The sequence below is a fragment of the Haliotis rubra genome, unplaced genomic scaffold (assembly GCF_003918875.1).
Source record: "Haliotis rubra isolate DU_JTF1 unplaced genomic scaffold, ASM391887v1 Scf278, whole genome shotgun sequence".
Taxonomy (NCBI): Eukaryota; Metazoa; Mollusca; class Gastropoda; order Lepetellida; family Haliotidae; genus Haliotis; species Haliotis rubra.
In genome coordinates, this window is record NW_025766869.1 from 588,851 (window position 1) to 605,417 (window position 16,567).

The 16,567-nt window shown below is 40.3% G+C and overlaps 1 protein-coding gene across 1 annotated transcript in view; it reads left to right on the plus strand.

Annotated features, from left to right (window-relative positions):
• Positions 1-603: 603 nt before the first annotated feature.
• Positions 604-16,567, plus strand: part of LOC124281019 (thrombospondin-1-like) — a 33,575-nt gene continuing 17,611 nt past the window's right edge. Inside the window, exon 1 of the mRNA XM_046717042.1 lies at positions 604-727. The gene's annotated coding sequence lies outside the window, so the exon portion shown is untranslated. The remainder of the gene's footprint in view (positions 728-16,567) is intronic.

Here is a 16,567-nt window from a genome sequence, read left to right on the forward strand (position 1 = left end):
CTTGTGAGGACACGATGTGTTGTGTCCAAACCAGGTCTTTCATATAAGTCACACATAAAGCGGAAACTCGTCATTTCACAGACACGGATACTAAGAATGTTTCTGAGTGAACTCCATTCAGTCTAACAGTCCCGTTGACAAGGGCTGCACATATCGGATTTACCTGTAGCGTTCGTGCTAATTAACAAAGGTAAGTCGACTGAAAGTTGACTGTTTTGTACCGAAACGGTTTCTGTGTAAGACGGGGAAGTTTGGGGAAGGCCGACAAACAGGTCTCTCAAGCTGTTTTGTCAAAGTAGTTAAGATTTGAGTTTTGGGGAAACACTGGATTCATTTGTTAAGCGGGCCAGTCCAACTCGCCAGGAATGCTGGTGGGTGTGAGGGTAGCTGGTCACAAATGTGACATTTATCACAGGACGTGACATTACCCTCCACACAAAGTAGCAACAACCCGTTGTGCGTGGATTCAGTCTGGCCACGACAACCCCACATGGGTTCATGCTTGTTGATTTCAGTTGACCTGAATTCTCAGCTGAGACTGAAAGTGGCTATCTGCATATGCTTCGTTGTTATTTTGAAAGCTGAAGTTTTAACGACTCGCGATAATATTGGCTCGTACCGAGAGAACCGCCACTGTACCTCTTGACAAGAACGGGCGCCTTCAGCAAACATTACGTAATATCGATCTGACTGACCCCGAACATGTACATAAAAGACTTACCCTTCGGTAAGTAAACTTTCGAGTTTTACGTAAACCCCCTGGCTAGTCTGAAAGTAGTTTTACAGACACAAGAAAAATAGGAACGGTTATTTCGACATGAATGTTTTCCCCAAACCATTAAACATGCTCAACAAAACCAACAAGCCAACACACCGTTACATGAACCGTTTTGTCAAGTGATTAACCGTCAAGATCGGGGTTTATCTAAATCTGTTCATATACATTGTTGAAGCCATTATCGGAGCTATTACTTAAAACATATTTTGATATATTCCACAAATCCAGCGTATATATATATTGTTTCTCATTATGAATTGTCCCTCTCACTTGTCGAGGTTAATATCGACCGCGTTGCTGGCATGGCTTGCAGAGGTCAGTGGTATGCTCGATAACCATCTACCCTGACCTCCTGATAATTATACCTACATACAAAGGAGATTGTGTAGACGTGGTCGGGTCATAGTGTGTAGACAGGTGACCTGCTGAGAGACCCCTCGCGATCGTAGTTGTTGATGTAAACACACTTATCTAAAAACGACGACTGAATCTGGTTAAACAGTAGCAAAATCTACATGTATATGTGTGTGTTTTGATACGTTATGGTAGGCTTAGTTTTTAATATAAATGATAATGAATATAATAACAACAACGACAGTATTTAAAACAATAATGTTATGATTACGACATGTACCATAAACCGTATCGGTATGTAAAAAATGAGCCTTGACACAAGTACCAAATGTCTTAAGTCCGTTTAGTTTTCTGTCCATACAAATGCACTAACTGTTCCATACATATACGGTGAATTAATTGATGGTCGTTTTGACCTATTAATTGAATTTTTGAACAGTACACAGTCAGTATGGTATGTTAAAATGGCATTGTACATTTCCTGGTATGACGTGCTGTTATTCACTTTTATAAACGAGTTTTCATGAACAATCAGCATTGGCATTGTACTTTGAATACGTATGGGCGCTGAGTGATTGCAATAATCTTTGACGTGACGTTAAAAGAAGATTGAATGTGTAGTCAGACTAGGTGTGGTGGTTTACATGCGTTTTGCAGTGAATACAATGTTTAACCAATGTATCCCAAACTGTTTTTATTTAACAATGCTGTACATTTCATATCCTTTTACTAACATTTTTCAGTTTGTACTTTGGATTATTTCATACACTTTCTCATAATTCTATAAAGAATGGCTTGGGTACTTGTATATCAATAAGATAAGATTAGATAATGTTTTATTTTAGTATATATTGTGTACACTTAGCTTGGTGAGACTTAAGTACACTGTCGGTCTGGGTACAGATAATATATGATATGTGTTAGCTTATACAGCGAAATGTGATATCCATGTATGCTTTTAATTTGCCGTTGTATGTACGTTTTTAATGTCACATTTTAGTAGCGCTAAATACAGCTGGAATATAGCTGAGTGCTTCGTTAAACAACAAGGAAACACTTTTGAGTAGCCATGATATATAGCTTGAGTATCATTATCTTCATCTCACAATACCCAACCTAGCTTTTCCGTAGAACGATATCCCTTAAATTTAGATTTAGGAAAGCTTCGAACAGCTCTCGGCCATGTAGGCCATTCAAACGGGCAGATATGTGGGCTCTTGAAGGGACGATAGACTCTGTACATATTGTAAAAATAGCTCATTTGAAAACGAATATAATTTTCTTCTTGTATGACCTATTTATAACGATTTTAGAAAATAAAAAATCCCCATAGAATACAGTTTATGTGTGTAAGGACATATCAATTGAGTAGCCGTGTTATATGGAATGAGTAGCCGTGGTATGTATAGTTTCTGTGTGTAGTGACATACAAATTGAGTAGCCATTATAATGGGTTTGAGTAGCCGTGGTATATTCTCTTTCACGTGCGTAATGTCATATTTGAGATAGTGTTGTTTGAGTGGCCGTGGTATATGCTTTTTCATGTCCATAATGTCATATTTGAGTAACCGTGGTATAGTTTGAGTAGTAATGGTATATACCTTTCCTTGAACATAATGTCATATTTGAGTAACCTTGGTATAGTTTGAGTAGTCGTGGTATATACCTTTTCTTGAGCATAATGTCATATTTGAGTAACCATGGTATAGTTTGAGTAGTCATGGTATATACCTTTCCTTGAGCATAATGTCATATTTGAGTAACCTTGGTATAGTTTGAGTAGTCGTGGTATATACCTTTCCTTGAGCATAATGTCATATTTGAGTAACCGTGGTATAGTTTGAGTAGGTGTGGTATATACCTTTCCTTGAGCAAAATGTCATATTTGAGTAACCGTGGTATAGTTTGAGTAGGTGTGGTATATACCTTTTCTTGAGCATAATGTCATATTTGAGTAACCGGGGTGTAGTTTAGTAGTGGTGGTGTATACCTTTTCTTGAGCATAATGTCATATTTGAGTAACCGTGGTATAGTTTGAGGTGTCGTTGTGTATACCTTTTCTTGAGCATAATGTCATATTTGAGTAACCATGGTATAGTTTGAGTAGCCTTGGTATATACCTTTTCTTGAGCATAATGTCATATTTGAGTAACCATGGTATAGTTTGAGTAGCCTTGGTATATACCTTTTCTTGAGCATAATGTCATATTTGAGTAACCATGGTATAGGTTGAGTAGCCGTGGTATATACCTTTTCTTGAGCATAATGTCATATTTGAGTAACCGTGGTATAGTTTGAGTAGTCATGGTATATACCTTTTCTTGAGCATAATGTCATATTTGAGTAACCGTGGTATAGTTTGAGTAGTGTGTGGTATATACCTTTCCTTGAGCATAATGTCATATTTGAGTAACCGTGGTATAGTTTGAGTAGGTGTGGTATATACCTTTCCTTGAGCATAATGTCATATTTGAGTAACCGTGGTATAGTTTGAGTAGTCATGGTATATACCTTTTCTTGAGCATAATGTCATATTTGAGTAACCTTGGTATAGTTTCAGTAGCCGTGGTATATTCTCTTTCACGTGCGTAATGTCATATTTGAGATAGTGTTGTTTGAGTGGCCGTGGTATATGCTTTTTCATGTCCATAATGTCATATTTGAGTAACCGTGGTATATTGTTTGAGTAGTCGTGGTATATACCTTTTCTTGAGCATAATGTCATATTTGAGTAACCATGGTATAGTTTGAGTAGTCATGGTATATACCTTTTCTTGAGCATAATGTCATATTTGAGTAACCTTGGTATAGTTTGAGTAGTCGTGGTATATACCTTTTCTTGAGCATAATGTCATATTTGAACCTTGATAGTAGTTTGGTATATATGCTTTTCACGTGCATAATGTCATATTTGAGATAGTATAGTTTGAATGAGTAGCCGTGGTATATACCTTTTCATGTCCATAATGTCATATTTGAGTAACCGTGGTATAGTTTCAGTAGTCGTGGTATATACCTTTCCTTGAGCATAATGTCATATTTGAGTAACCGGGGTGTAGTTTAGTAGTGGTGGTGTATACCTTTTCTTGAGCATAATGTCATATTTGAGTAACCTTGGTATAGTTTGAGTAGGTGTGGTATATACCTTTCCTTGAGCATAATGTCATATTTGAGTAACCTTGGTATAGTTTGAGTAGTCGTGGTATATACCTTTCTTGAGCATAATGTCATATTTGAGTAACCTTGGTATAGTTTGAGTAGTCGTGGTATATACCTTTCCTTGAGCATAATGTCATATTTGAGTAACCATGGTATAGTTTGAGTAGTCGTGGTATATACCTTCCTTGATATATAGTAACCTTTAGCTTGGAGTAGTCGTGTATATACCTTGAGCATAATGTCATATTTGAGTAACCGTGGTATAGTTTGAGTAGGTGTGGTATATACCTTTCCTTGAGCAAAATGTCATATTTGAATAACCGTGGTATAGTTTGAGTAGGTGTGGTATATACCTTTTCTTGTGCATATATACCTTTCCTTGAGCATAATGTCATATTTGAGTAACCGTGGTATAGTTTGAGTAGTCATGGTATATACCTTTTCTTGAGCATAATGTCATATTTGAGTAACCGTGGTATAGTTTGAGTAGTATATACCTTTCTTGAGCATAATGTCATATTTGAGTAACCATGGTATAGTTTGAGTATATGGTATATACCTTTTCTTGAGCATAATGTCATATTTGAGTAACCATGGTATAGTTTGAGTAGTCGTGGTATATACCTTTTCTTGAGCATAATGTCATATTTGAGTAACCATGGTATAGTTTGAGTAGCCGTTGGTATATACCTTTTCTTGAGCATAATGTCATATTTGAGTAACCATGGTATAGTTTGAGTATAGGTTGAGTAATGTCCGTAACCATGGTATATACCTTTTCTTGAGCATAATGTCATATTTGAGTAACCGTGGTATAGTTTGAGTAGTCATGGTATATACCTTTTCTTGAGCATAATGTCATATTTGAGTAGCCGTGTACTTACTTCTCCTTAAACTTAATGTCACATGTAAGTAACCTTTTACTCATTGTATATGCCCAAGAGATTTCGTTACATGTGAATATGTGCAGGGGAATGTCACAGTTCAGGAACCGTGACATATATTCCAGTAGACGTGATATGTACTTCGTCATAGCCGTAATGTCACGTTGAGCAACTATGAACAAACATTTTAGTATTTGGAGAAGCTGTGACATGTGAATATTAATGTATGCAGCGGAATGTAACCTTTTGAGAGTTATGATATATACTTTTTAATAGCTGTGTTGTATGTGTCTTTTCCTGGCTATGATGTCACATTTGAGCAGCGGTGATAATACTACAGAGAGTGGTATATGAATCGGTAACAGATCATAGCTTAGTCTATAATGGGGGTATACTCAAATATACATATACATAGTTGACGTGGTATAGGCACTTGGGGAACAGTGGTATATGAATGAGCGCCAGATCGTTGACTAGTGAACTTTGGGGGTATACTCAAACAGACACATACATAGTTGACATGGTATAGGCACTTGGGAAACAGTGGTATATGAATGAGCACCAGATCGTCGACTAGTGAACTTAGAGGTATACTCAAATGCACAAGTCACATACATAGTTGACGTGGTATAGGCACTTGGGAAACAGTGGTATATGAATGAGTGCCAGATCGTTGATTAGTGAACTGTGGGGTATACTCAAATACACGAGTCATATACATAGTTGACGTGGTATAGGCACTTGGGAAACAGTGGTATATGAATGAGTGCCAGATCGTTGACTAGTTAACTGTGGGGTAGACTCAAATACACAAGTCATATACATAGTTGACGTGGTATAGGCACTTGGGAAACAGTGGTATATGAATGAGTGCCAGATCGTTGAGTAGTGAACTGTTGGGTATACTCAAATACACAAGTCATATACATAGTTGACGTGGTATAGGCACTTGGGGAACAGTGGTATATGAATGAGCGCCAGATCGTTGATTAGTGAACTTTGGGGTATACTCAAATATACACATACATAGTTAACGTGGTATAGGCACTTGGGACACAGTGGTATATAAATGAGCGCCAGGTCGTAAACTTAGAGGTATACTCAAATACACAAGTCATATGCATAGTTGACGTGGTATAGGCACTTGGGAAACAGTGGTATATGAATGAGCACCAGATCGTTGGACTATTGAACTTAGAGGTATACTCAAATGCACAAGTCATATACATAGTTGACGTGGTATAGGCACTTGGGAAACAGTGGTATATGAATGAGCGCCAGATCGTTGACTAGTGAACTTTGGGGTATGCTCAAATACAAATAGCCGACCTGGTAGAGGCACTGGAGAAACGGCAGTATATGAATATGCATAAGGTCATGGATTAGTCAATTGAATGGGTATACTCAAATATACATATACATAGTTAGCGTGGTATAGGCACTTGGGAAACAGTTGTATTGGCACCAGATGGGAGTATACTTAGGTATATATATTATCCTCGTAGCCTGTAATATAGAACAGATATCACTTTTGAATAGCCATGATTTATGTATTCTGTAACCATATGGTAAATATTGGAGTAGCAGGGATAAGGGTCTCCGGAGAACCAACATTTCCTCCTTGGAGTGGTATTATGATTTTCGGTTTTGTTAACAATATAATAAAGCTTCCATTAGATATTGATCGTTGTGAAAAAGCAGGCTTCTTCCTGGATGTCTCCGTGGAGAAACTACTTAATAGAATCAGCGCTGGTATAGTATCCGGTTCACCGAAAGTGTTACAGAAATATGTCAATAAACACCTCAAAAGAAATCTGTCAATACACGCCCGAGAGTGGATTGCAAACAAGTAATCTATTTTACCGTGTTCTGCCTTCATTATGGTATAAAAATGTAAATACCAACCATTTCTTCTCAATATGGCACGGATCGACACAGTGCTTTCGTTTCCTCTTTCATTCAATTTTTAACAGAAACGATTTGTTATGTATACTTCACTGGCGGTTTAGCGATCCTGTTATTACGCTGACTCAGCTGATTAAAGATTCAGCTTGGGGATAACATCATCCTTGGATCACCGTCCCGTATGGGACGTTCTCATGGAAACGCATCAACAAGACCAATGTTTACAAACATATTTATTACGGATGTTCGGTGCCGGTTGAACGTATTGCGAGATCGTTGATATTTGTGGCTGTGATCAGCTTACACAATCATATTGATCTACTGCGAAGGTAAATCCAATCCCCGGTAACGGTATCTATAGTCTCGAGGCTAGACACTTTACATAAACCGTGGAATTAGTTGAATGATTGTCATTCCGGTCGACCATTACAAGCTTATCATAGAGAATGTTGGACGTGGAGTACCGTATACGTACCTAACAGTGTCAGTTCGCTGTGTGCAGTCGATGTTGTTGTGGTAATTTGTTGTTGTTGAACGCGACATTCAGCAACACGCAAAGCTATTCCACACAAAAGAAGTTTAGAAAACCCGATTGTTTCGTATTACTTCAGTTAATTTGACACGCCGGCTGCCCCTTATCGTCTATTGAGTAGTGGGTTTTTGTGTAAGGCTTCGGTGAACAGTCGAGTCAAGGCATGTCAAACATGACGTTTATAGCTCCAAAAACATCCAAAACCGTCAGATGTGATTTGGCTTTGTTTCTCTGTGACAGAAAATGACACAAAATAGTTTGGCCTCAGGTTTTACAGAAAATAATTGTTCGTGGGCGTGTTGGTTTTCATAAAAATGTAGTTACTGTCTCGGCTTTTTTGATGATTTTGTTTCATATCTTGAAGGAGTGTCAGAAAATTGTTTGTTTCTGACAACTACCTCCCACAAACCACTCCCCAATATTCTCGTCATAATGCAACATGGCCGTTCCCGCACAAGTTACACAACCCTGTTTAATGCTACGTGTTGCAAGACCAACTACCATGACGGCCTGACCTGAATCGTGAGAGAAATCGGGTGTTCCTAACTTCTGGTGAATATGCGAGCACCTGAAGGTGACGACGAGCGGGTTCATAAACGAATTATTTGTCCATCACGCCCTAGTGGTCAAATATGGATACTGCTGGCCGGACGACTGTTGATAATTATCAATCTATCGGGATGTGGCCGAAAGAAAATACCCCTCAGCTTTGCGGTTCTGTCGAAATTGCGGTCGATGATTTCCGTAATTCCTTTCTACTGACCACAAGGCCTTTAGGGTCAGATGTATGTAGACTTGTATGACTGGCATGAGAGTTGAATGTATATTTATATTCTCTATTTGGATGATAATATACTGTATGTTTTGAAGATGAAAGCGTACGACAAGTCACTATTTCACTGCAGTTTTTTTAACGCATCAATCAGCAATTTCCCAGCTGAAGCTAGTGATTGACATCATGAGCACCATCTGTTTGATTGGTATTTTAGAAGTTAATAAATGACAAGAAGGCTGTGGTACTTAATGGATAACAACTTTTTCAGTATGTTATGATGTCACGTTTCGGTATAGATTTCGGTATACAGTTGTCATGCAAAATAATGGTACACGTATATGAATCTATACCCCAACGTCGCATCATAATATAATAAAGAAGTTGTCATCTATGAAATATCACGTCTTTCTTATCGTGAGCAACGGTCTGTGCAACTGGAATACGATGACATGTGTCAACCAAGTCAGGGAGCTTGATCACAGGATCCCGTTAGTCGCCTCTTACGACAAGCATGGTGAAACCATTGCTTAACTGTTGCTAAATGTAGGGTGAAACCATTGCTTAACTGTTGCTAAATGTAGGGTGAAACCATTGCTTAACTGTTGCTAAATGTAGGGCGAAACCATTGCTTAACTGTTGCTAAATGTAGGGCGAAACCATTTCTGAACTGTTGCTAAATGTAGGAGGGTGAAACCTTTTGCGAAACCATTTCTGAACTGTTGCTAAATGTAGGGCGAAACCATTGCTTAACTGTTGCTAAATGTAGGGCGAAACCATTTCTGAACTGTTGCTAAATGTAGGGCGAAACCATTGCTTAACTGTTGCTAAATGTAGGGCGAAACCATTTCTGAACTGTTGCTAAATGTAGGGTGAAACCATTGCGGAACTGTTGCTAAATGTAGGGTGAAACCATTGCTTAACTGTTGCTAAATGTAGGGTGAAACCATTTCTGAACTGTTGCTAAATGTAGGGTGAAACCATTGCTTAACTGTTGCTAAATGTAGGGCGAAACCATTTCTTAACTGTTGCTAAATGTAGGGCGAAACCATTGTTTAACTGTTGCTAAATGTAGGGTGAAACCATTTCTGAACTGTTGCTAAATGTAGGGCGAAACCATTTCTGAACTGTTGCTAAATGTAGGGCGAAACCATTGCTTAACTGTTGCTAAATGTAGGGTGAAACCATTTCTGAACTGTTGCTAAATGTAGGGTGAAACCATTGCTTAACTGTTGCTAAATGTAGGGCGAAACGATTGCTTAACTGTTGCTAAATGTACGGCGAAACCATTTCTGAACTGTTGCTAAATGTAGGGTGAAACCTTTGCTGAACTGTTGCTAAATGTAGGCGAAACCATTGCTGAACTGTTGCTAAATGTAGGGTGAAACCATTGCTGAACTGTTGCTAAATGTAGGGTGAAACCATTTCTGAACTGTTGCTAAATGTATATTGCCGAACAGGTTTACTGGGACAACAAGGGTCCTGCGGCAAACAAGCACGTGTACTGTCACAAACATGGGTATTTTGTGTGATGAGAATACACTATTGTTTAGTCTATAGTTGATAGTTGATAGTTAGGTGTGGGGTACGTAAGGAACTCTTACCGGGTATTTTAACAAGCACGTGTACTGGTACAAACACGTGTACTGGTACAAACATAGGTATGGGGACAAACACGTGTACTGGTACAAACATGAGTACTTTGACAAGCACGTGTACTGGTACAAACATGGACACTGCCACAAACATGGATACAGTGCTGACAGGCGTTTGCCCTAGGACAAGCATTGTCACATGTAATCCGGTGTCTATTGTTTAGTTTCCCGCTTTCGGGTTAGTTTTCCTGTCGCATTACACAGCACCCCGTCTCAGCCCCAACCCCCACTTGTTTCAGTTCCGATTTATTTTTATCCCCCGCAACGCGTTTTGCGGGGGATATTAAAATGGACTCCGTCCGTCTCGTGCGTGCGTCCGTCCGGCCGTCCGTGCACATTTGTCTTTTCCGGAGCAGAACTCCAAAACCGTTCACTATTTCGTCACCAAACTTGGCACATAGATAGATCTGGTGGTGTACTAGTGCCTTTTGGTAGTTTTGGAATTCTGAATAAAATATTTTTGGCGTTTCCATGGCAACAAGTTCGACTTAGAATGAAATTGGTGGTAGTACACTTTTCCGGAGCAGAACTCTAAAACCATTCACTATTTCTTCATCAAACTTGACACATAGATTGGTCTGGTGGTGTACTGGTGCCTTTTGGTAGTTTTGGAATTCTGAATAAAATATTTTTTGCATTTCCATGGCAACAAGTTCGACTTAGACTGAAATTGGTGGTTGTGCTCTTTTCCGGAGCAGAACTCTAAAACCGTTCAATATTCTCCTTCCACTTTTCTATATACACACCTACATATTTGACAAAATCATAACTCATAGACATAATCATGAAGAGTATTTTGCCATTGCGGGGGATATTGATGACTTGTCTTCTTGTTTATCTTTCAAGAGGTAGGCGTTGTTCCTTGTTTAAAGATCAAGAGGACAGACACTCACATATTGTTTGTTTCAATTTAGATTCAATTGGCAAGACCACGCTGTAATTAGCGAGGCCACTGCCAGAGTCTGTCTCAATTGTCTCCTGTTTTGAAAACACTTTACAAATGAGATTACTTGTTGAACACCCATCACAGCTCAACAAGAATCAAAGCAATCACGTTGACGCTCATCAAAAGCTCGTTCCTGTCGTCATTTTAACCACCCCGCGTTCAGATCAATATGGCTACCTACAGCGCGAGGCAAGATGCTAGTCATGCTCCTTGTCCTTCATGCTCCCTCTTCGCTTCTTTAGAACAACGTTAAAAGCAAGGTCAGTTTTAATATCAGATACACAGATTTGCTTTGTAAGCTTGTTGAAGATGAATTATCGGTACAGCCTAATGGGTCTTGCTAATCGATAGCCATCGGACACATTGATACACGCGATAAACGCCGTGAATACACGAGCTTTGTCCAATGCTGGCGAGACTACGAATAATTGCTGAAGAACCAAGGGAGGTTACTCTAAATCCTGACATTAATTATCCCGGATTCGCGTGGTAATCGTTACAAGAGCTTGGGCATTTAGAGGCACTGTTGGTGATTAGAAGCTAAGTGACGCCGCTTTACTTCTTTCCTTCGCTATGAAGAGATACCTTCCGGAATAATATTAGAAAATAACCCTTTAGGTCTTTGGTGTTGTGGGGATTATTGGCGACACAGGGGGGATTACTCTTCCATTACGTACACTTTAGGGACAAAAGTAGCTTTTAGTGGGGCTGCTGATCATGAAAAGACAAAGATGATCGGGAAAGTGATGTACTTGTTATGTCTTTTAAATATTATGTCAGAACCAAATTACTGTTGAAATGTGTATTTGACAAGGGGAGATAACTTTCTACCTCACACGTCGTAGTGAAATTATTTGTAGAATCGCCTGAAGAACGGTTATATCAGACACGAGGTAAGGTGAAACGGACAGAGGAATAGGAGCTAATATATTTTCACAGCTAATTTATAGAAATACAGTTTCTTCATCGTAAATACTCGCGGAAGTATTCAATTGTGCAATCATTCACCGATTTACCGTTGATCACAAGATATGAGATGAAGATGTTACAAATTGGGTACTGTTTTCCTTTTCGTCATTAGATAAATATTTTCACTAGACCAGCAGTACGTCGACGTAAGCATAAACGTGTACTGCCTGTAAATCCGATCTCTCAGCTAGAATTTAGTTTTACGCCGTTTTTTGCAATATTCCAGCAATAATACGGCAGGGGACACCAGAAATGGGCTTCACACATTGTACCCATGTGGGGAATCGAACCCGGGTCTTCGGTGTGACGAGCGAACGCTTTAACCACCAGGGCCTAGTTCCTCAAAGCGATCGTAGTGCTACGACTGTCGTAAGTCTATGTTAAAGTATGGGAGTTACGACCATCTTAACGCTACGATCGCTTTGAGGAACGGAGCCCAGGGTCTAGATTTTCGAAACTCTCTTAGCGCTAAGATAGTCGTAAGTCAATGTTAATGAATGGCGCTTGCGACTATCTTAGCGCTAAGAGAGCTTCGAAAATCTAGGCTCAGGCTTCTCCACCTCCCCTCGCAGCAAGTAAAAACTATATTTCTTTCAACCACCTTTTCGTGCTACAAGTTGTCCACCAGCTGTCGACCGATGTCGCAGCCATTAATTTTACGAGAAACATTAAGAGGATCTTAATTAACAGTCACACGCTGAAGTACTGTTATTAATACCGTAGAAAATTACCGTTAAGAACACGGTCTGTGACTGTGTTTCAGCACTGATAAGACACGTAATTCGCGTCCTCAGCGGTGATATTGACTTCCGATTTTCACGTCGACTGACTAATCAACCGAGATCGATACTGGCTAGATTTTATTAGAAACCGCGTTTTGGTGACGGTAATACACCTGTACAAATTGCAATTAGGGCAGGTGATGTGTACATTTTATGGCGCCTACAGAAATGTTTTCTCATCAGGCGACGGTAGACGGCGTTTTCATTCAGATTGAATACGCATTGAATATGGATGAAATAATTCAGCATGTGAATTTGTTGGGTGTTGAATCTCTAGTTCATCCCAGGGGATTCACGTATCAACTGTTTGGTAAATGGTGTTATTTTGGTTCATAGGTCTGACTGGATTCGGATTCGTTACTTCGTGATGTTTGGATGCTCGTTAACCTGTCTACGTGTTGCGAGGAACGTTTCTTGTTCTCTATGCGGGACACAATGTCGAGACAGGCAGCAATCCTCTCGGATATAACGTCGTTGGTAATAATGGTGTACAGACCGTCGCTGTAGACACCGTTTATCTAGCATTAGTGCAGTGACCGTCACAGCGAAACCAACTAATATCCCCATCAACGAATTAGGGGAACAAAGTACCTTTTACCAGACCCAAGTGCCCTGAAGACGATGATTTCCGACAAACAGATTTGCTGAATAACAGGGTCCCGGCTAACAAGGTTTCCGTACAGTACAGGGTTTAAAAACAACGTTAGATTTCACGTGTCGTCTTGTGTTTTAGGATACGTAGGAGACCAACAATGGAATATGTTGCCTTCAAATGGAGGTGAGGTGAAATTGGGTTTAACGTCGTGCTTGAGAATATTTCGCTCATATGACGACGTGCATGCGTGTGTATGTGTATGTGCGGTTGCTGGTACTAGCCCAGACTGAAGCTGGTTTTATAGTGCTAGCCCACTGAGATACCATGCCGCAGTGAAGCATGAATACCCCACTCAGACACATTATACTGACTCCGAGCCGACCAGTCCTTGTTGTACCCATTAATGCCGAGCGCCGGGCAGGGACCAACAAGTACCATATTTTAACGTCTTTTGGTATGACGCGGTCGGGGATCGAACCCGCGACCTCCCGCTCTCCGGGCGGACGCTCTAACCACTACACCACGGAGGCGGTTGGCCTTCAAATGGAGACAGACTGGGTTTGAGAAATGTTACACAGTCCTATGACACGACATTAAATGAGTGAGTGAGTTTAGTTTTACGTCACACTCAGCAATATTCCAGCTATATGGCGGCGGTCTGTAAATAATCGGATCAGGACCAGACAATCCAGGGATTAACAGCATGAACATCGATCTACGCAACTGGGATACGATGACATGTGTCAACCAAGTGTCTGACCACCTGATCCCGTTAGTCGCCTCTTCCGAGAAGCATGGGTTACTGAAGATCAATTCTAACCCGGATCTTCGCGGGTACTACATTAAATGAACAGTCACGTATTTAAAATGACTAATATCTACTTTCTGTTCTGTAAACAAATTTCAACTCACAAATACTCAAATCACGTTTAGAGCGAGGGTTCACTGAACTGACATTTGCTTATGTTATACACTTAGCGTAATGGCAGCCAATGTTGATTCCACAGCTACTCAATATATCATCATTACGATGGATTACCGTGTTTACTGTCTCGTTGGATACACAATTACAGTAAATTACGGAGATATCTGAATGTGGACCTTGACCTTTGAGTTAGTTTTGTCTGTGATGGATGACTCACTCCTGGATAAAGTACGCGAACCTGATTCCGGAAGCAGAATGTACGACGTAAACAATATGATGACTGATAGGGTCAAACAACGTTGTGTCGAAGTCTGATTTGTCGAACATACGTTTGTCTCGAAGTAACAATTAGTCCTTGTTTTACTTCTTTTCCCATTATTTTTCGGTTGTGTCGAACACCGGATAACTCGAATTGTTGCCTTCAACTTCGACACAACCGTTTTTTTACTTTACGTTTTCTCCATAATTGTGGGCAATGACAAAAGCGCATGAGTTTTACTTGTATACGTTCTATTCAGCTGCTCGTGGGTTCAAGGTTCAGAATTAACTGCACCAACACCAGCTAGATGTCATCGTATTAGATGTAGTCGTATGACAAATGTCGGCATATCCGAAACTGTTTTGTGTTCGGGATACGGAAGTGAGGAGCCCGGGACTGATCTTGAATACATATTGCTGCGCAAATTATTCACATCACATCAGCCATTCGCGGCCTTTGCTGAACAAACTGCGTAGGGAACTGAGAGGGGCGATATTGGGTATGATGAGCCAGTCGTTGGTTGGTTCGAGTCCCGTCGTTCATTCTAGTGAGTGAGTGAGTCTAGTTTTACGCCGTTTTTAGGAATATTCAAGCAATATCACTGCGGGGGACACCAGCAATGGGCTTCACACATTGTACCCATGTGGGGCATCGAACCCAAGTCTTCGGCGTGACGAGCGAACGCTTTAACCACTAGGCTACCCCACCGCCCCGCATTCTAGTCACGTGGACACTAGTGGTGTCAGGGTGCGCTTATTAAGGGTTTTGTCTTGAGATTATGATAGCTCTTATAGGAGTGTTCATATTCTATCGATACCCATAGGGTCTCCCTGGTCATATCGACATATCACTTGCCGACTGCCATATAGCCCAAGAAATAAAATAATATTGTTCATAAATATAATTATGTAAAATATTCATCTAAATAAGGGTCTGGGGCTTGAAGTCCTCGTGATACGTCAGTGTACATCAAGGGAATGGGGTCTGAAACTCTCATGGTACGTCAGTGTACGTCAAGGGAATGGGGTCTGAAACTCTCATGGTACGTCAGTGTACGTCAAGGGAATGGGGTCTGAAACTCATGATACGTCAGCGTACGTCAAGGGAATGGGGTCTGAAACTCATGATACGTCAACGTCAAGGGAATGGGGCTTGAAACTCCTCGTGATACGTCAGTGTACGTCAAGGGAATGGGGTCTGAAACTCATGATACGTCAGTGTACGTCAAGGGAATGGGGTCTGAAACTCATGATACGTCAGTGTACGTCAAGGGAATGGGGTCTGAAACTCATGATACGTCAGTGTACGTCAAGGGAATGGGGTCTGAAACTCATGATACGCCAGTGTACGTCAAGGGAATGGGGTCTGAAACTCATGATACGTCAGTGTACGTCAAGGGAATGGGGTCTGAAACTCTCATGATACGTCAGTGTACGTCAAGGTACTGAGGTTTGATGTCTTCGTTCTAAATCGGCGTACATCAAGATGTATACGTCCATGTGTACGTCTATCCGTAGTAACAAGGTTTCGTGCACGCCCCTCTCATAATACGAAAGGCCGGTTTACATCAATAACGGTGTAGTGTTCCTCAGTTGACCAGTTCTCTCTACTGATATTTTTCAGTCTTTTGTTTTCATTTTTCTTCATTCTCCCAAGAATCAATGTAGCCGCTTACAGTGGTGACAGAAATATTTCACAATCTGTTTTAATGTAAATGTTCCAAAACTTAAACTAACATCTTTGCTGAAAATATATTCGTTGAATATTATTACATTTGTACAATCAATGACATATATATACACAGTGTACTAACGGTAATTGACTGAAGGAAAAAGTTAGCCTAACAGCTGCTGCTGCGAGAATACATGGATGGTGCCAATAACATGTCGGGCTGGAGATATCGATAATAAGAGGAAATCAATAACAATCGATGACAGCAATTATGTATGATTTCCATTTCGTCTTTACAATTCACTGTTACGAGCTAACGAAGCGGTCCACAACGATAATGACGCCTTGGGACTCGGCAGTCTTCAACTCGACTTCATTGCG